We start from the raw sequence: 20,798 nt of genomic DNA, 5'->3' as shown, positions 1-20,798 counted from the left end.
GTGGTTATCATGATGCCACACAGACAATGAGGATGCGTGTTTCCCTGGCACATGCCACATCTTCATTGTGCAGGAGCTGCAGAACTATTTCAGAGATATATACAGTTGATTCTTTTTTTTTTTTTTAATTTCTAGGAGAGAGAGAGAGAGACAGCGTGAGCAGGGGAGGGTCAGAGAGAGAGGGAGTCACAGACTGAAACAGGCTCCAGGCTCTGAGCTGGCAGTCAGCACAGAGCCCGACGCGGGGCTCGAACCCACGAACCGCGAGATCATGACCTAAGTGAAAGTCGGACGCTTAACCGACTAAGCCACCCAGGCGCCCCTATATATGGTTGGTTCTAGAAGGTCCTGGAGAGGTCCCTGTGATTACACTTGACACTCACGAAATTTCCCTCAGGGATTCCTCACGTAAATCTGCTCCTTACAGGCTCTTGAGAGCTGGACCCTACCACAGCCTCGACTGTAGGCTCCACCATGATCAGACTAGAGTCAATGCTCCTAGAGCAGCAAGCCACTGTGGACTAATGGGAGCGATGGCTTCCTGCTGTCTGCTGAACTGGAGACGCCTAACCACCATGTTTCACTGCACCCCTTCTTCACAAAGCAACTCCTATGATATGTGTAGGGAGATCAACTGCCCTTGTTTCTCAGGACTGTCCTGGTGTTAGTTCTAGAAATCCCGCATACTTGAGAACCCTCGGTCCAGGCAAACTAGAACAGTTAGTTATCTTACCTAAGTTTCAGGCACTGGACCCACAAAGCCCTCAGGAGGACAGACATCATTCTCTATCCACCAACTTCCTTCTGCCCACAGCCCCACCCCATCCCAGTAAACAAACATAAACCTGTGTTAGCTTCCCAGTACTGCCTAACAGATTATCATGAGGTTGATGGTTTAAAACAATGCCCATTCATTACCTCAGGGTTTCTGTAGACCCAAAGCCTGAGTGCATCTCAGTTGAGATCTCTGCTCAGGGTCTCCTCTGGTAGAAACCAATGTATCCATCAGCCCAAGTTCCCATCTGAAGGCTCTGGGGGGAAATCCACTAGAAGGTCATTGAGGTTGGTAAGTGAATTCAGTTCTCTGTGGTAGTAGGACCGAGGTCTTCATTTTCTTGCTGGCTGTCAGTTGCGAGCCACTATCAGCTCCATGTGGCTTCCTCCATCTTCATAGCCACCAAAGGGACTTGCCTCAAATACCTCTCACGCCCCCAACCTCTTCAAGTAGAGTCCAGGCCCTTTCAAGGGCTCACCTGAGTAGGTCAGGTGCACCCAGGATAATTTTACTTTCTTAAAGTCAACTGTGCCAAATTACATAATGTAATCATCATTATTTAAAGGTTTCACTCACTCTCAAGGAGAGGAGATTATACAAAGGGGAGGATCACCGGAGGTCATCTGAGAATTCTGCCTCGGACACCTCCTTTCCCAAAGTGAAATGAAAGTTGCAAATAGATGCCTAATAAGAGCAAGGCTCTAACACCTCACCAGACACATTCAGACAGTCTCATGTGAGGTTCTTGAGTGTCAACCAATGTCTTTGATACATTCATGCATTCTACCTCATGGAACAAATATTTATTGAAGGTCTATCATGAGTTTTGCATGGTATCGAGTTTATCAAGATCATGATAAACAAGAGACATGATCTCCTTGTCCTCATCTGCTGGGGCAAAATGAATCAAATAATCATAAGATGAATCTTTGACCACTGCGAAGAATGTGAGGTCCTATAAACGGAGAACTTGACCCCATCCAGGGCACAGAGTGCTAGCTACCCACCCAAATCCACTCTCACTTTCCACTACAAAAGAAGGAAGAAGGCTGTCCAACTGCACTGCGTTTCCCACCTTCTTTCACCTTGAGGTGTGGCCATGTGACAAAGTCCTCTCCAATGAGTACAAGTCAATCAGTACCACTTCCAGGCCTGAGCCTTTAAGCTCACTGTTACTCCCATGAGTAACAGTGGCATGGCCCACAGCAACCAGGAGTCACTGTTGAGAATGGCAGAGCCACAGGCAGCCTAAGTTCTTGAATTCCCCAAGTAATACAGGGGAAGGCAGGCAAAACAAAACACAATCCTATCTTATCTTACATTTATGTAATGTGTCTCTTGAAGGCTTTCACATCTAGTAGATTTAATTCTCTCAAAACTCCTATGAGACAAGTAACGGGGCATCTATTATTACACCCACCTGCCAGATGAGGCTTAGAAGAATTCAGTGACTCAGGGAGTTTCCCATGGCTCATTAGTCATTTCTGGGATCTGTGACTGACTCACCATGTGGATTTGGACAAGTCATTCCTTTCTTTCCTTTTTCATTTATAGGATCATTCCTGTCTTCTTACCTAAGAGGAAGAAATTCTATGTGACTTGTCTATGAAACCTTCTGACTGAAAGACAACACAAATGTGATACTTGGTTCTATAAGTTACACATGCAGTAGAGATATAATTTGGCAATGCCCTCTTAATTATTTACTTTTCAATACTTTGGGTCTATTGGAGCCAGATGGATATGCAAAACTATAGGCTACTAAGCTACCACTGGTCATAGATCTCAAATTTTAGTCTCCTCTTGGTCCCACTCTGGGGCTCCTTTTGACTTCATTTACTCATCTGAGTATGTTATTAGAAAACGCCTCTTTTCAAAATCATTCATTCATGCGTTCACAGAAATCATACTACGTAAAAGTCACTGTGCTAGACAATGAGTGTCCAATAATCAATAATGCGGGCACAGTCCCTGCCCTCAAGAAGATTAGAGTCTAATCAGAGAGACCAGTAAATAGGCAGTTTTATGCAATTACGAATAGTCATCAATGCAAAGAAGGAACAGAGCCATGAAGACTATGAGAACTGAAACACTCTCCTCATGTTTTCTTGCCTCTAGCTGCATAAACAATGCAGTCTACTGGGCAAGCCAGAGTTAGGACTATTCACAAATGTATTATTTCCAAGTTGCCAAGAGATCCTATTTTCAGCTTCTGCATGCTGGAGTAATTCTGCTTTGCTACTAGGAAGTTTGGAGCTACATGTGGTACTTAGCTTTAGTAAGTGGCTCAACTAAGATTTCTAATTCCAGTATCTTTCTAGTCCTTCTAAGTTGTTTCTGTTTTGCTTCCTTTTTCTGGTGGTATAGGATAAAGGAAGGAAGAGGAGAGGGAGAAAGGGAAAGAGAGAGCGAGGAGGGAAGGGAGAGAACACTGTCATAACTGACAGCCTTGTCATTCTGCACCCACCATTCTGATCATCTGTCCTCAAGCCCTGACTGGGCAACCAGATGTAATGTGGGCCCTGAACCAATCTGGGAGGCACTTCTGTTCAAGGGCAAGGATGCCTTCAACTATGCCCTTGCTCTGAAAGCCAGAGCAGAAATAAGTGGCCCTGCCGCCATAGTTATATTGCCACCAAGACTGTTTTCTGTTCCCAACCAAGCTGGAAGAGGAGCTGCTAGGATCTGAGGCCCAGGGTAAGAAGAGAAGCTATTTTCAGAAAGGAAAAAGGAAGAACATTTACTGAGGGCTTATTATATGTGTATCATATGCTATAGATGCTTCATGACAATTCTCTTATTACATCCTCACAACCTTACCATTCCATAGACTTCTCAGAACATCTCTCCGGCCCACATCACCTGGCCCAGAGAGGCTGGGGTCTACTGTCATGTTGTCCCCAAAACCTCCTGCATCTCTAACCCAAAAGGTAGGGGCAAGCCCCTTGTATAGCTAGCTTGGTCATTTTACACGCACCAATCACCACACTTAACTAATGAAAAGCTTAGCAGAAATTGGATTAACATGTTAGCTTGATCTCAGGCTCAGAAACATATGGCAATGAGAGTATAATCATAGATCTACACATTTTAATCCTGGCTTTGTTTCCATTCCCTGCTCATGCATTTCTTCCTTTCTTTAAGCCTAGGAGAGTAGCTCTGATGTTCTTGGCTCCCCACACATCAATGCAACGTATCACCGCAGAGCGGAAACCTTGGGGGAACTCAGACCCAAAACATTCGAGAATAAAGCATATGGCTTTCTCGAAGCAGAGTGGCACAGGGATGTGTGTCTTTACAAACTTAACAGGCTGTAATCTGTTACAGCTGCTATGGAACGGCCCGTCTATCTTGGCATTTGACATCCTCTGTTCATAAATTAGTTTTTCAGCTGGTTTCAGGTGTGGGATCCACGCAGCTTCTCAAGTGAAAGAGGTTTCTGGGGCAGAACTAAAAAGCATATTCAGATGCTGGGCTAAGTACTCACAATATTTAGGGATTTTGTTGATTAGAACAGTCATTTCTTTCTCAGTGCTCAAAACACCAGTGTATCCATTGGGAAGCATCACAAATCTGTCTACAGTTATGAGGGAAAATGTTACTCCTTGTCTGGGGAGAAATCTCCTTATATACAGCTAGGGAAGGGTTAGGCCCACAGCAGAGTTCCATGCTCTTCTCGACCACCACCATCACCATCACTACCATCGCCTGCTTCACCTCTCCCCGTGGTCTGGTTTAGGTATCGTCAGATGCTACTGCAGATGCATTTTCACTCTGTTGAGCACCCTCCTGACTGGTGAGTCCTCACTAGCATGCAAGGTCAGTGATGGCAGAAATCCCAAATCCCATCGATACTTTTGACCATTGTATTCCCACCACTTGGCACAAACCTGACGAGTCACAGGCACTTGATGAGTAATTGTTGAATGGGCCATCAAATCCCTTTACTCTTGGATCAGTTTACTTCTCTCCCTTTGTACTTAATTTCCCCAGCCACGGCGTGTGCCTTCTGGCCTCACATTTTACTGCCCCCAGATGGTTCCTCAAAAAAATGAATTTTCCCAGAATCCATATTCACTTCATACGTGTGATCTGCAAAAGAACTACACTACTAATGTACCTGCAGTCGAAAAGTGGGTTTGTTCACTGCAGCCCGAGGTAGAAAGAAGTTTCCTCTTCCCTTGAGATCAGAGAGAGGCAGCAGTATTTTAGAATCAGCTAACATGTTAAATCTTTACGATTCCGAAGGGTTTTTCCTCTGCCGAAATCATGCAGCTAATCTCGTTCCTATGACTATTTCCAAGTTTTTTTTTATATAACCATAAAAGTAGCTACTGTTCATTGTTATGGTGGAGAAAAAAGGAACAAAAAGTGCAAACAAGACGAATAGAGAGCTTCCTCTGATGTCTTTGTCCACAGGTCACTATTCACACGCTTCCATCTGACTGTCCACACTCGTTCATCTCACTGTGGTTCTATGTAATACCTACCCCTTGAGATGTTACAGGTGTTTTCCTAGGATTTTGTTGCCTTTTCTTCTTTTTTCTTGTTTTCCACACTGCTCCTGGCTTATCTTTGTACTATGAAGGCTTTGGGTATCCTACATGTTATTTAAATGCCCTTAGAGTTGAGCTGAATTGAACTGAATTGTCACTCTTTCCTTCTTCCCTCCAAGGCCCGGCCAACAGAGCACACAAACATCACTAGCCAAATAAAACATGCTGTTTATTAATGGCATTAGCAGAGCAGAGCTCTATCAAAAGCTGGAATGGGAAACACAGCTCAGGCTCAAGGGACCCACTTCTTCCCAGCCCTGAGCCTTGAGACTCAGCTATGCCAGGAATAAGTGAGCAATAAAGACCAGCACTGCAGAGGCAACCCCAAATCTACTCACGTATCTACCCACATGGACAAGAATCAGAGGCCTGCCTCACCAGCCCCAACAGTGTGGAACAGAGAGATAGCCACAGACAGAGGAAGCTCAACTCCAAAGCTTTGCCCTGAGCTGACATGGCTTTTCAGTCCCCATCTGGCAGGCCAGTCTGACCCATGAGGGAAGACAGAGCCGCAAAAGGGAATAGCTGTACTTCACGCGAGGGGAAAGTCCTTGACCATCTAACCTGCCAGCAGCATGCATGGATCCAGAAAGCAAAAGAAAGAAGAAAGCACGCCATTAAAAGCACCATTAATACAATGGCTCTGCCTGCACTACAATGGGACCCATCAACTTCAAGTTCTGAGCTACTGACAAACCTTTTCCCTTGCCCTTAGCAGGGAGTGAATGAGGGATGTGAGAAGAGACAAAGCATGCTCCCTGACACTCCCCCAAGTAGTCCAATTATCGATGGGCTAAAGCTACAGTGAATAAATAGACAATACTGCTCCCCCAAAACATGCCTGGCTCATAGTACACAGTCGTTAGATATCAGTTGACTAACTCAATAAATGACTCCCAGATTTGCATCTACAGTCCAGACCCACAACAAACTCCAGACCTACACAAGTCTACTCCCCCTAAGCTTTCTCTCTTCTAGCTCATCTTAGTAAACAGAACCCGTATTACCTACACGGCTATTCACATCATGGTCTTCCAACTCTCTCTCCACCAAGTACGGATCGCCTCCAAAAGAAATTAACTTACTACCCAGTAGTCAGAATCTCTCTCACTCTCCCTTTCATGTTTTTAAAGAGAAACAAGAAAAACATTTTTTTTGATTATTCAAAGAAATTTATCTAGACTTTTGATGTCCAAGAAACATTCCTTGAAGACAACAAAGACTGGATTCACTTCTTATTGCCTTTGCTGTATTCACCTACTTGATGGGTAATTAGCCTGCAAACTTTCCTCTTCAGACCCAATGAGTGATGTTTGAGGCCATTAATTCAAGTCTATAAAAATTATTATTTTTTTAACCATAACTCCAGCCCCATACAAAAACAAGAACAAAAATCTCCTTTGATATTGTATCTTACACACACATTTCTTGAGCAAATGAAAATTCTTCCATGATGCTTTTTAATATTATAGTAAAACTATCTCCCATTGCCTTATTATTCCACACAATTTTTTTTCTTGGCTTTAAAATTTTGGAAATCATCCTCAACTCCTGAATTTTCAGTCAAGAAAAAGCACTATTTTCTCTGTGGTAGGAAATGTTCAAAAGAATTTTAATAACTCTTTTTCCATGTAATTTTGAAACATCTCGTTTCCTCCACAAGTTCTCTGAAAGCACCCAAAGCTTAAAGTATCAACATGAAAGACCATATCAATACCAATATCTTACCACACTTCATAGCTTTTAAAAATTTGCCAACCAGTTCTCATCTTAGCAAGAGCCTAGATAGTGCATTTAGGGAACATCTCAGAGTCCACTGGTTTGATTTTGCTAGACATGGATCACAAATGTGTAGCATGACAAAACATTCAAAGAAAACAATTAGCTATGGTACCAAACAGCACTTGAATTGAAAGAGAACAGGTATGCAACCAGGGCTTGACTCTAAAAATAAATCAACACAGGGGCGCCTGGGTGGCTTAGTCGGTTAAGCGACTGACTTTCGCTTAGGTCATGATCTCGCGGTTTGTGGGTTCGAGCCCCGCGTCGGGCTCTGTGCTGACTGCCAGCTCAGAGCCTGGAGCCTGTTTCAGTCTGTGACTCCCTCTCTCTCTGACCCTCCCCTGCTCAAGCTGTCTCTCTCTCTCCTAGAAATAAATAAAAACATTTAAAAAATAAATAAAAATAAAAATAAATCAACACATGAAATGTGTAGACAGGGTAGAAATAAAATGTGCCTCTAGTCAGTGGCTACTGTAAAAGGAATGAAAGCATTCATTCACGTATTCCTGATTATTAGAGAAGAATGTGATTTCTGCCCAGAAAGGACCTCAGAATGTTTATCTGCTGGCTCATGAGGACACTGTCCTGCATTTTTACTTCTCAGAGAAAGAGAAAGGGAGAGGGAGAGGGAAAGTGAATGGGGGAGGGACAAAGGGAGAGGGGACAGAGAGAGAATCTTAAGCAGGCTCCATACCCGCCCAACTCACGGCTTGAGCCCACAACGGTGAGATCATGACATGAGCCAAAACCAAGAGTCGAATGCTTAATCGACTTAGCCATCCAGGCTCCCCTGTCCTGCATTTTATTTTAACTGAAATATTTGAATAACCAAAATATTCCATCCACCAAGTTACAGAAATGAAAGATCTTACTGTATAAAGTAGTTCTTGGCATTCTCAGACATTATCCCTACTATTTTATTATCTGGACTGCATAAAGTTATTAAAGTAATTCTTTTCAGAATTGGGCATTTCTTTCTGGAGGAAACTATTTGCGATAGCATCTTTTTAACTTATGAATTTACTCAAATAAACGTCTGCAGACAGGGTCATCTCAGGAATATGAAATACTTGAAAAGTGTATCTTCTATGGAGTAAGAGATCTGACCTTCAGTCATGAATCTACCACTTCTCAACTGGGTGGTCTTGACTAAATCATGTTTTCTCACCTGAGATTTTTTATTTGTAAAGTAGAGATGATGACAATTCTTACCTCAGAAGATTTTGGTGAAAATTTAATGAAATTACACATGCAATGAGAGAAAGACACCTCCTAATACATGCAGGCGCCCAACAAATGGTTTTTTCAAAGAAAGTACAGCTGAATAATTTTACATCTTTAAATGAGGAAAGTCTTGCCTGCTTGCGATTCACCCTCTCTCCCTCTCTCTCTGCCCCTCATCTGTCTGTCTATCTGTCTCTCTCTCTCAAAATAAATAATAAACTTTAAGAAAAAATCACTTAAAAAATATAAAATAAATGAGGAAAGTCTTTCCATGCATAGTAAAAAGCCAGAAACCATAAATTAAAATATCAATATATTTACATTAAAACAAAGGTTTCTTTAGTAACAAAACTGTTTCAGTCAAGAATAAAAGACATTTCAAGAAAAATATGTGCAGCATATGTACCAACCAGGAAAAGGGTGAATACGTGTAGTACATCACGTTCTTATAAATCAATATGAAACAGGAAAAACTTCAGTAAAGAATCTGAATGGGCAATTCAGAAAGATGGAACCAATAACTATATGGACAGATGTTTAGTCTTACTAGTAATCAAAGAAATACAAACAAAACAACAGATTGGCTATGATTAAAAAGATGGGCAGAACTCAGCATTTGCAAGTGTGCAGGCTGCTCTGGTACATGTCTGCTAAGTATATTGATTGAATCTTTTTAAAGGGCTCTTTAGTGACATGCATCAAAATTTTAAATATGTATTCCCTTTTCTTGGTTATACTTAATTTGGGGGGTATATTCTACGGAGGTATTATTTCTACAATCAGACAAAACAATAAAGCGGCTTTCATTTTATAAAATTAAAACACTATTTTCAGGGTTATTATGAAAATGGAATTATGCTCTCTTTCCAAAAAGATCTCAGGAGCACCTGGCTGACTAAGTCAGTTGAGCTTCTGACTTCAGCTCAGGTCATGATCCCACAGTTCATGGGTTCGAGCCCTGCATCAGGCTCTGTGCTGACAGCTCAGAGCCTGGAGTCTGCTTCATATTCTGTGTCTCCCTCTCTCTCTGCCCCTCCCTTGGCTCGCACTCTGTTTCTCTCTCAAAAATAAACATTAAAAATTTTTGAAAAAAAAATCTCAGACAGCCTTACCGGGAGCAGTCATCATAGTAATGACTGCTAACACCTATGTGGCACATCATAAATGGCAAAGTACTGCCATTTACCTTTTTTTTAAATTTTTTTTTAATGTTTTATTTATTTCTAGGAGAGAGAGAGAGAGAGAGACAGCGTGAGCAGGGGAGGGTCAGAGAGAGAGGGAGTCACAGACTCTGAAACAGGCTCCAGGCTCTGAGCTGGCAGTCAGCACAGAGCCCGACGCGGGGCTCGAACCCACGAACCGCGAGATCACGACCTAAGTGAAAGTCGGACGCTTAACCGACTAAGCCACCCAGGCGCCCCAGTACTGCCATTTACCTTAATTCTCACAAGTGCTGTACATAAACGGAGCTGGAACTCTCATTGCTCCATTATATGAATGACGACGATAAGCTTGGAGGCTCTTTTTATCCCCAGGAACATTGCCCCGTGGACTCAGAAAATGGAAAGGGGGCCAAAATTCAGGAACCTGGACCACCTTCTCCATTGACCATCCTCTAGAGGGCACTCTACTGTCAGTAAGTTACTACCTGCATGGCATCTTTTTGCCTGTGGTTCCTAGGCCTACAACAGCATATTGCTTAAAAGGGACTGCTTGCCATCTTTCGAATGTCAAAGAGAATCACTCCTCATTGCAACTCTGTGAAATCGGTCTTGTTCTTCAAGGTCCTTATCAGATCTGCCCAGGGGTTTGGTGAGAATTGCCCCGTCTTGCCAGTAAGGCCTGAAATCCACACCCTCATCTATGACCCCATCAGAAATAGTGATTGGACAAAACTAGGATTGCCCAAACTGCCCTGTAGTTATCCCAGACCCCAAGTTCATAAAACCTCCACCCCTACCCACCCACCCCATCACACTTGTCAGGCCACTTTTTTGGGTTTTTTTTAAATGTTTATTTATTTTTGAGAGAGAAAGAGACAGGGTATAAGTGGGAGACGGGCAAAGAGAGAAGGAGACACAGAATCCGAAGCAGGCTCCAGGCTCTGAGCTGTCAGCACACACCCCGACACGGGGCCCGAACTCACAACCTGTGAGATCGTGACCTGAGCCAAAGTTGGACGTTTAACTGACTGAGTCACCCAGGTGCCCCGTCAGGCCACTTTTCTATGTTAGGTACCCAGTACGCTTATCCTCTGTCTCACATTTTTTCAAGAAGTGAACTGAGAAACAAATCCAACAGGCTTCGGAAACTCATTCATATTATAGTATAAATGAGGCCAACAGCAATGGCATTATGGCATTTCATAACCACAAGGCAAAAAATGTAAGGTAATATAATGAGGCTACTCTAGGTAGGATCTCAGGGCATTCAAATATTGGCAAAGTGTTTTGAGGTAAGAGGCTGTTCTTGACATCAAATTAACAATGGTGGTGCCATGTAACGTTTGTCCAGAGAATCTAAGCCCAGATGTAGCCAGATTTGAGTATCTAAACTCTGTTTGTCAGTATATCTTGAAAGTTAGGGAATTTTTCTGGAATACATTACAACCTTCTTTATAAGACCTTAGACTTCACCGGCAATTGACTGTTAATAGCTGATATGAGCATTATGTTTACTTAGAATGTTCTGAAAAGCCCTAAGATACTTAGAATGTCTTTGCAGTCTTAAAAAATAATATGCCAAAGTATAGGGGTAACAACTTTTTGGCCTGAAATAAATCACAGCAACGATTTTTGTAACGAGCTCTGTTACAAAAAAGCTCTCTTAATGAAATACTTTATTTTCTATATCAACAAAAGGTCAAGTACTTGAGGGCACAGAAAGCTGTCCATGATATATATTTTTAAGTAAGCTAAAGTATGCCTGTTATGGCTCCATTTTTTAAAATGTATGTAACAGGGCTTTTTTTTTCAAGGAATAGGAATTAAACCAGTGTATTTTCACTCTCAATCATCCACAGTTCCAAGTCACCTTATGACTCCAATAATCAAGATCCCTGTAGGACGGCCTCAGGTTCTGCCACAGGGCACAGAAGACACTCCTTCGTACAGTAGGAGTCAATCCTGAGGCTGCGCCTTCTGAAGTGGCTAAAGAAAGAATTAGGGAAATGAGGTAAAGATGCAGATGCGTGCAGGCATCCTTTCTTGGGGCTGATGGCTCAGAGATGAGAAGGCAGGAGGAGCCTAGGTGGTGCATGGGTTAAAAAGAATGCCTAAAACAGAGGGTCCTTCACCCTGCTTCCTTTAAGTAAGCCCAAACGGCCACCCAGTTTTCTTCTGTACTTAATAGGCATCACATACACTGTCAGAAAATCAAAACAATGTATGGTCCCCATTGTATTCCTGTGTCACACACACAAACATAAACCCACACAATTATGTGTGTGAGATGGAAAGAGTATGACCAGGAGAGATGACAGAGGTCAGAGCTAGATAAATAATGTGGCATGTGACTTAGAGTGGGCACTCTTCCAATCTCATCTGGCAGCAAACCTTTCTCCCTCGTAGTAAACACAGGCCCCATCTCACTCCAAAGCGGGGGCCACTTTTGGCCACCAGAACCTGAATCAGTTCTCCGAACTAGACAAAGGACCACCTATTGGTTTCAATTAGTCATTAAAAGTCCTCTGTTAAGTAGAAAGAATGTATTCGTGACCAATCCAAAGAGCAGTCTTCCCTAAGGAGATTCTGCTTAGCATTCTCTAACAACAGAGCAAAAGAGAAGTTCTACAAAAGCAGCTATGATTAGCAAATAAAAAGAAAAAAATAAAGAGGATAATCTCGTGGTTTAGGTTTCAAAATGGTCTATGTGCCATATAACACAATAACATGTTGCCAAATGCAGTCAGGCTGTGGAAATCATGACCTATAATCATTAAAAATAGAGCTTAATGTCTTTCCATTCCCCACAAATTTAAATTTAAGACAGATGACATGACTAGACTCATCCCAGCCAAGTTAGACAGGGGTTTGTGGGGTTTTCTGGTCCTTTGTTTTTTGGGGAGTTTTTTCTGTTTTGGGAGTTTGTTGGTTTTTTTTTTTTTTTTAATTTTTTGTTGTTTGTTGTTTTTGCCTCTCATTCCCAGAGTATGATTTTTCTAAGAACTAAAACCTTTACAAAAGTGACTGACCCTTCCAACCAAATGGTGTTGCCAAATGGGTCTGAGCCGAAGGCTATGTCCGGGGAGTTCTATAAACTTTGTACTGTGCCAAATACATAATCCTGGCTTCCAAACTTTCACAATATGCTTTTGACAATGGCAGACGAAGGGAAAATTGTTATTGCAGTTAAAGCAATTGTTCAATGGCGCCAAGGTTTGTGGAAAAATGATAACTGCGTTAAAAAAAACTCGGATCCTGCCTTCTTGGGTATGACATGACCAAGGTACTATCTGGCACAACAAACAGCTTCCAAGGCCTTCTGCCTACTGAGCCACCATGAAGCTGGAAGTCAAGACTCCAGAATTCAACTCGGATACCATATTTGATTCACTTCTGCCTAAGTTTTGCTAAAATCACCATCCAGGACCACTTAAATGTTTGGAAATCCTCTAATGAACGTGTTCTGTAACCACATTTTCCCTTTTTTTCCTTGCAAACGCAAGGGGGGCTCAGTCACCTATGTTGTTGAAGAGTAACAAAAGCTGGAAGCTACAACTGAAAATCCTTCAAACATCATTGCACGGCGGTTTAAGCCAAGCTTCGTTTTCTCTGCTTTGTCTAAGTTAATATTGAAAGCAGTTTCTTTTTTCTGAGCACATGTTCAAATGGGGAGGCAATTTCAGTAAGAAGTATTAGTTGAAAACTATGTAGCAATGTAGTGCAATGCCTACATTGAAAAGTAAAAGTATGCAAATGAGATTTAGCACCTGGCCCTGAGAATCTGTAATTTATACATTCAAGATAAATGTATTTAGCAACTATTATAGGGCAAGAAAACTAAGATCCCTGCTTCACAGAGCACACAGAATGGTGGAATGATTGATAACTAAACAAGTAGTTACAATTCATTGTGTGATACTAGAGAAAGTCTGGGATGGTGTGGGGTACAAATGGACACCTAACATGAGCTTGGAAGAGTCAAGAAAGGCTTTTTAAGAGGGGGCTGGAGCCTGAACTCTGAATAGACTTTTTCAGATAAAACAAGAATATTCCTAGCTTTAGAGAAGGTTGCGCTGGTGAGGGTAGGTGCTGGTTTATGGCTTTTTACTCATTTATCAATTCCACAAATATTGACTGAACACCCATTGTGTTTCAGGTATACAGCAAAAGGGATTATCTTCTTAATGTTATATTAGCAAAGACGGTATTATCTAATAAGTTATAGATCATGTATTTATTAATTTTGTCTTTCATTCAATAAACACTTGACTGAATGCGTAGGAAGATGGCTGACATTCCCCAAATTGCTGGCATGAAAAGGACTCAAAATCAGGTAAAGCTTTGGCCCACAACTCATGTCAGTTTAACTAGTTAAGTATTCATTGTACTTCAGTTCTTTTTGCTATGGAAAACATGCTGATTTTAAAATACATAGGACGTTTTGGGGCGCCTGGGTGGCTTAGTCGGTTAAGCGTCCGACTTTCGCTTAGGTCATGATCTCGCGGTTCGTGGGTTCGAGCCCCGCGTTGGGTTCTGTGCTGACTGCCATCTCAGAGCCTGGAGCCTGTTTCAGTCTGTGACTCCCTCTCCCTCTGACCCTCCCCTGCTCACACTGTCTCTCTCTCTCTCTCTCTCCTAGAAATAAAAAAAAATAAAATAAAAAAAAATACATAGGAAGTTTTGTCAGGGATCTGAATCTAATCATTCCATTTATTTATGAATACTAACTGTACAAAATAATATAGGTAGCATTAAATATATGATTAAAATATATACAAACAGGAGCATTTGGGTGTCTAAGTCAGTTATGCATCCGACTTTGGCTCAGGTCATGATCTTGCAGGTCCTGAGTTCGAGCCCTGTATGTGGCTCTGTGCACACGTTTTATAGCTAAAGTAGACATGTCTTCGGAGTTATCAGCATTAAATGTAAAATTTTCATTCTATCTAGGTTTGCTGAAGGTCAAATAAGCTTGTGGTTTCTGTTGCAATTTATTAGCAAAAAGATGACTTAAAACGATAGTTAATTCTGTCTCAAAGTTTTCATGGGTAATTGTTAAGATAGTCTTTGGTAACCTGAAACTTAAAAGCTTGCATGCATCATAAATTGGATTGAATTTGTTAGACATCTAGGTCTTTTCCAAATAGAATGGAGTGCTGAAGCACTGATTACTGAATGTAGGTTTATGGGTTTTGGCTTCTTATTGCAAAGAAACTAAAGATATTTGGGTCTGATGGTAAACATTCTTGGTGCTTTAGTAAAAGATTATACTATGAAAAACAGCTTTGTGCTAAACAGATTCATAAAAAGGGTTTTTGACAAACACAAGTATTAGATATCTTTAAGATAATAAAACTAAAATCGGTAAGAATTTCTGGAACCTAAAAGCTGCATTCCAAGTGAATAAGAATTAGGAACATGGGACTAAGTAAATTAAGGAAAAAGATCATAGTTTCTGTGACTCTTGTTGCACATATTGCTGTTTCTCTAATGTTTGCTCTTCCAGATTAAGGAATCTTTCTCTTAAGATATCTATGACTTTTATAGAGGGGCACCTGGGTGGCTCAGTCCGTTAAGCATCTGACTTCAGCTCAGGTCATAATCCCATCATTAATGAGTTCGAGGCCCATGCCAAGCTCTGCACTGGCAGTGCGGAGCCTGCCTAGGATTCTCTCTCTCCCTCTCTCTCTTTGCCCTTCCCCCACTTGCTCTCTCTCTCAAAAATAAACTTTAAAAAAAAAGTTTTAAGGTATCAATGACTTATAGAAATAGAATAAAAGTATTCATTAGTGAACAAATTAAAATGTTTGACTTTCTCTCGACTTGAAACCCTCTGAAATTCAAAAACTCTCAGTGAGTATTCTCTCTTACATGGCAATTACAGTTATTTGCACATGTTCCATAAGAATCTTCTCCCTATAACAGGACACCACTGGAAACATTGGTTATTTTACCAAGGGTTCGACTGGAACGTCAGATTTGAGAGAGACATGCATAGACTCAGGCATGACCATACAGCTCTAAGGAACTAATGTTGATGTGAAGCAAATAAAGCCCTGTGGAAATGTTGGCCTGATACCCTGTGTAGAGTTCCCAGCAGCCTTACCAGGTGAGTAAAGAAGGTCACTTTCTGGCAGGTGCCGGAACCTCAGGATATTTTAGGGACCTTGTAAAGAGGAATTCACCCAAATCTACAGGTATTGCAGGCACATCTAATGGCAAGTGCTTGGCTTAGCTTCTGGCTGCTCCTTGTCTGTCTGTCTGTCTGTCTGTCTCTCTATCTTTCTCTCTCTCAAAAATAAATAAATACACTTAAAAAAAAAGGTTTCTTAGAGATAAAATTTTTTAACTTGTATTCAACAAAAAAAGTTGATGAAATTAATAGGAGCAATAGACAAATCCACAATCATAGTTGGAGATTTCAAAACTCCTCAGTAATTAATAAAACAGTAAGATACAGAGCCGATAAGATTCTAGAAGGTTGTAACACTATTAACCAACTTGACCTGATTAACATTTATGTAACAATCAGCTAATAACTGCAGAATATTTATTCTTTACAAGGGCACATGGAAACATAAAGAAATTGACTGCATGCTGGGCCATAAGGCAACTTTCAACAAATTTTGAAATGACTAAAGTCATACAAAGAACAATCTCTAACTATGGCTGAGTTAATTATTAAATCGATATCAAAAGATAACAAGAAAACTCTAAATGTTTGGAAATTAAGCAATATTTTTCTAAATAATCAGTAGGCCAAAGAGGAAATCATAATGGAAAGTATTTTAACTGAATGATAACAAAAAATATTACATACCAAAATACAAACATACAAAATAAAACATGACTTGCTACTAAAGCAGTGCACATGGAGAACCATAGTGCCTCACACGCACCTATTATGAAAGGCTGAAAATCAGTGACATAAAACTATATCTCCAAAAGTTAGAAAAATAAGCAAATTATACACAAACAGTAAAGAAACAAGGAAATGAAAAAGATATAAAAAGTAATTAATGAAGTGGAAACAAATTATTCAGTAGAAAAACAGTAACAAAGCCAGAAGTTGTTTTGTTTTTAAGGTTAATAAGTAATAAACTTCTACTAATTGGTATCAAGAAAAAGCAGAAAGTTACAAATTACCCTTACCAAAATTAAAAAGGGGCTGTCACAGATTTAATAGAATTAAAAAAAAAAACAAATGATATTATAAAGTATCTTAAGCTAATTTGAAAATTTAGGTGAAATGGACAAGTTCTAGGAAAATATAACTTATCAAAACTAACATAAGAGAACACTGAAAATCTGAATAGTATTATATCTATTAAAGAAATTGAATGTTTAATTAAGAACCTCTCCACAAGGAAATCTGTACGTTCAGCTAGCCTCAACAGTGATCCTCCACATATTTAAGGAAAAAATAATAACATCATTTACTATTCCTTACTTCTGGAAGATAAATATGAAAAAGCATTTCTAACTTATTTAATGAAGCCAGTATAAATTCCACAATCTGACAATACACTGTAAGAAAGAATATTATAGTCTAAAGTTCCCTGTAAAGAGGCATTTTAGAGAATCAAATCAGCAATACATAAAAATTATGACACACCCTAATCAAATAAAGTTTATTTCAGGAATGTGGAGATGATTTAATATTCCAAAATCAGCCTAAGAAAGCCTTCATATTAACAAGAGGAAAATCATGAAACTGTCCATAGATACAAAAAATATCACTTGATAAAATTAAAATTCCATATATGACTTAAAACAAAAAAACTGTTAGCAAGATGGAATAGAAGGGAACTTCCATAATCTTATAATGAATATTCACATAAAAGCTACAAAGCAAACATTTAGAGGATCAGTTTAATATCTGAATATTAGCAGTTCTAGAAACAGAGAACAAAAACCAAAAGGAAGAAAGTATCAAAGAAATAATAAGGGTGCCATCACAGTGTATTAGCATATCACCAGCCAACAAAGAGAAAGCACTCTAGAAATTCTGAACAGAGATTTTTCTTCTGTCCATTAATTGAAAGAAAAAAATTTACCTTGAAGAAAAGATTATGTGAAATCTTCTAGTTCATATTTGTAGGGAATCTCAACCAAAAACTAGAAGAATTTCATCTGCAAGATCTTAGACCCCTAAAATTATTTCCCATTAAACCATGATCTCCAAAGAAATAGAAGCAAACACCTCACCTTCAAGATATTGGAGTGAGTTTTTGCAGTCTAGCCGCCTACCTACCCCCCTTAAATAAGAACCTCCATTGGGAACAAAACGTGGTCTAAAATCACTGACATAAATAAAACCATAAACACACATTATCTCAGCCATCATGAATGGCTACATCAGTAACATGCAGAAAAATAGTTTACAAAACTCACAAAAAATATAGAGAAATTACAACAAAAGCAATAAGATGTGTTCGCCTCCTACAGTCCCTTTATCAACAGATGGACGTATTTGGCCTAAACAGTGTTTTCAGAAATAGAAACTTCACATAACTTTCTCTTGATAACACTTGGGATATCTTGAAACAATTGGGTTTCTCTTGAAATGTTTAAAATCTAGAAGTATTTGCCTACATGTTCACAAGACAGCAATTGGCCGATGTTGAGAAGCAGCTACTACCCCTTGAAAATGAAGCATTCACTTCCTAGTTTGCTACAGCGGCAACTCCTCCCTGGTATCTTCCATGAGGCCCACTACGGTTGTTTATATTACTTGGCTGGTACCTCTGGGCATATAAGTTTGCGACCTGTGTCCTATATCTATGCTACTCAAAATGCAACCCACAGACAAGAAGAATCAGTAATACCTAGAAACATGGAATAAATGCAAAATCTCAGGCCCACTACGGACACATTGAAATAGAATCTCTGAGGGTAGGTCCTTAATCACACTGATGTCCCATATGAAACCCTATATTAGCAATTGCTTTTATTTATTTATTTTTTTAAGTTTATTTGTTTATTTGGGGAGGGTAGGAGCACAGACAAAGGAAGACAGAGAGTCCCAAGAAGGCTCCACAGTCAGTGCAGTGCCTGACACGGGGCTTGATCTCAGGTACTATGAGACCATGGCCTGAGCCAAAATCAAGAGTCAGATGCCTAACCAACTGAGCCACCCAGGCACCATGGCAATTGCTTTTAGAACCTACTATGGAAAAGCTTTGTTTCTCATTAAGAATGGGTTTGTTGGTACCTGGGTGGCTCAGTTGGTTAAGCGTCCGACTTCAGCTCAGGTCATGATCTCATGGTTCGTGGGTTTGAGCCCCGCATCAGACTCTGTGCTGACAGCTCAGAGCCTGGAGCCTGCTTCAGATTCTGTGTCTCCCTCTCTCTCTAACCCTCCCCTGCTCACGTTGTCTCTCTCTCTCTCTCTCCCTCCCTCTCTCTCTCTTAGAAATAAAGAAAACATTAAAAAAAATTTTTTTAAAGAATGGGTTTGTTTTTTCTTCTCACACAAAAATATATCCTACCCTTCCTTAGCTACCAGAAAGTTCAGACATTAATGCTGTGGATCTTTCCTTGGGTGACTACATGGTCCATATACCTGTGTTCTATTCCCCTTTGTCACTGCCCTTTGGTTTTAGCCTCCTACTGAAATGTATTATTTCCTGTACAGCAACACTTTGGGGGTTTTCATATTAGTATTTTATTGGTATTTGTTTCTTTTATTTTACATCGTTCTTAAAAGCAGCCTGAAATCCACTGTAGAATGAAATGAAAGCATAAATAGATAAGCAATGGCTCTGCAGTCTGTCTGCCTGGGTTTAAATCCTGGCTGTTTCGTGTATTTGGCTCTGGGACCATAGACAAGTCACTTAACAATTCGGAGCTTTCCTCATCTTTTAAATGAGGGTAATATTTGTACTTCATGGATAGCACTAGTGTTAGGGTTAAGTCAGATAATTCATGAAAAGCAAATTAGCATGCTGCCAGCCAACAGAAAGAATCATCGGTTGGGGATTAATTCCAGCTGCCTATAACAGAAGATCTACTTCAGGGATTACCGAAAAAGAATTTATTGTTTCCTCAAAAAAAAATCTCAAAAATCTCAAAAAATCTCACAACATCATCGGTTGTCCTGAGCTACTTCTTTCTTTCTCTCCACTCTGCCAGCCTCAGGTGAGTGCCCCTTATCTTACGATCTCCTTGTTGCCTCAAGATGGGAACTCTACCTCTATTCTCATCTCAACCTTGTACTCAAGAAGCAGCACTGGGTGGTGCCAGGGTGTCTCGGTAGGTTAAGCATCCAATTTCAGCTCAGGTCATGATCTTGTGGTTCATGAGTTTGAGCTCTGCGCCAGGCTCCAGGCTGGCAGCTCAGAGCCTGGTGCCTGTTTCTGATTCTGGCTCTCCCTCTCTCTCTGCCCCTCCCCTGCTCACACTCTGTCTCTATCTCTCAAAAATAAATAAAATATTTTTTTAAAAGTACCACTGGGGGGTGACTGGTTTGAGCCCCACATCAGGCTCTGTGCTGACAGCTCAGAGCCTGGAGCCTGCTTCCGATTCTGTGTCTCCCTCTCTCTGCTCCTCCCACACTCATGCTCTGTTTCTCTCTGTCTCAAAAAATAAATAAACATTTAAAAATTTTTTTTATAAAAAAATAAAAAGTAGAACTGGAAGTGACAAGAAGAAAGAGGGAATAGCAATATTAGGAAAGGAAGACTTTTCCAGAAATCACCCATAAGCTTCTGCTTTCTTTTCCTTGGTCAGAACTGTGTCACATAACCACTTTTAACTATAAGGATGCTAGTTTCTTTTTAGCAGGGCACATTACAACTTTTTTAAGAAAATGGAAGGAAAAATATTGTGTAGACAAAAAGTTTTATCTATCATATAAAGACTCAGTATCTGTTAATTATTTTTATTTACAAAGAAAGCTAAGAGATCAATCATATATACCTAAAAAAAGTTGGTGTATATATACCTGTGTGCATGTACATATACATGCACACACGCGCGTATGCGCGCACACACACATGCACACAGTCTTGTTTAAAGTTCCTGTGCAACCTTACATTGTTCAAAATGTTCATAAAACCACCAGTAATAATAATAGCTCCTGACTATATCCAGGCACTAAAATATTTTATACATTATTACATTAAAATAAATTTTTTAGGGGCACCTGGGTGGCTCAGTCGGTTAAGCGTCCGACTTCAGCTCAGGTCATGATCTCACAGTTCGTGGGTTCAAGCCTCGTGTCGGGCTCTGTGCTGACAGCTAGCTCAGAGTCTGGAGCCTGTTTCAGATTCTGTATCTCCCTCTTGCTCTGACCCT

The sequence above is a fragment of the Crocuta crocuta genome, unplaced genomic scaffold, assembly GCF_008692635.1.
Source record: "Crocuta crocuta isolate KB4526 unplaced genomic scaffold, BGI_CrCroc_1.0 scaffold41, whole genome shotgun sequence".
NCBI classification, from domain to species: Eukaryota; Metazoa; Chordata; class Mammalia; order Carnivora; family Hyaenidae; genus Crocuta; species Crocuta crocuta.
Note: the sequence above shows the minus strand (reverse complement) of the source record.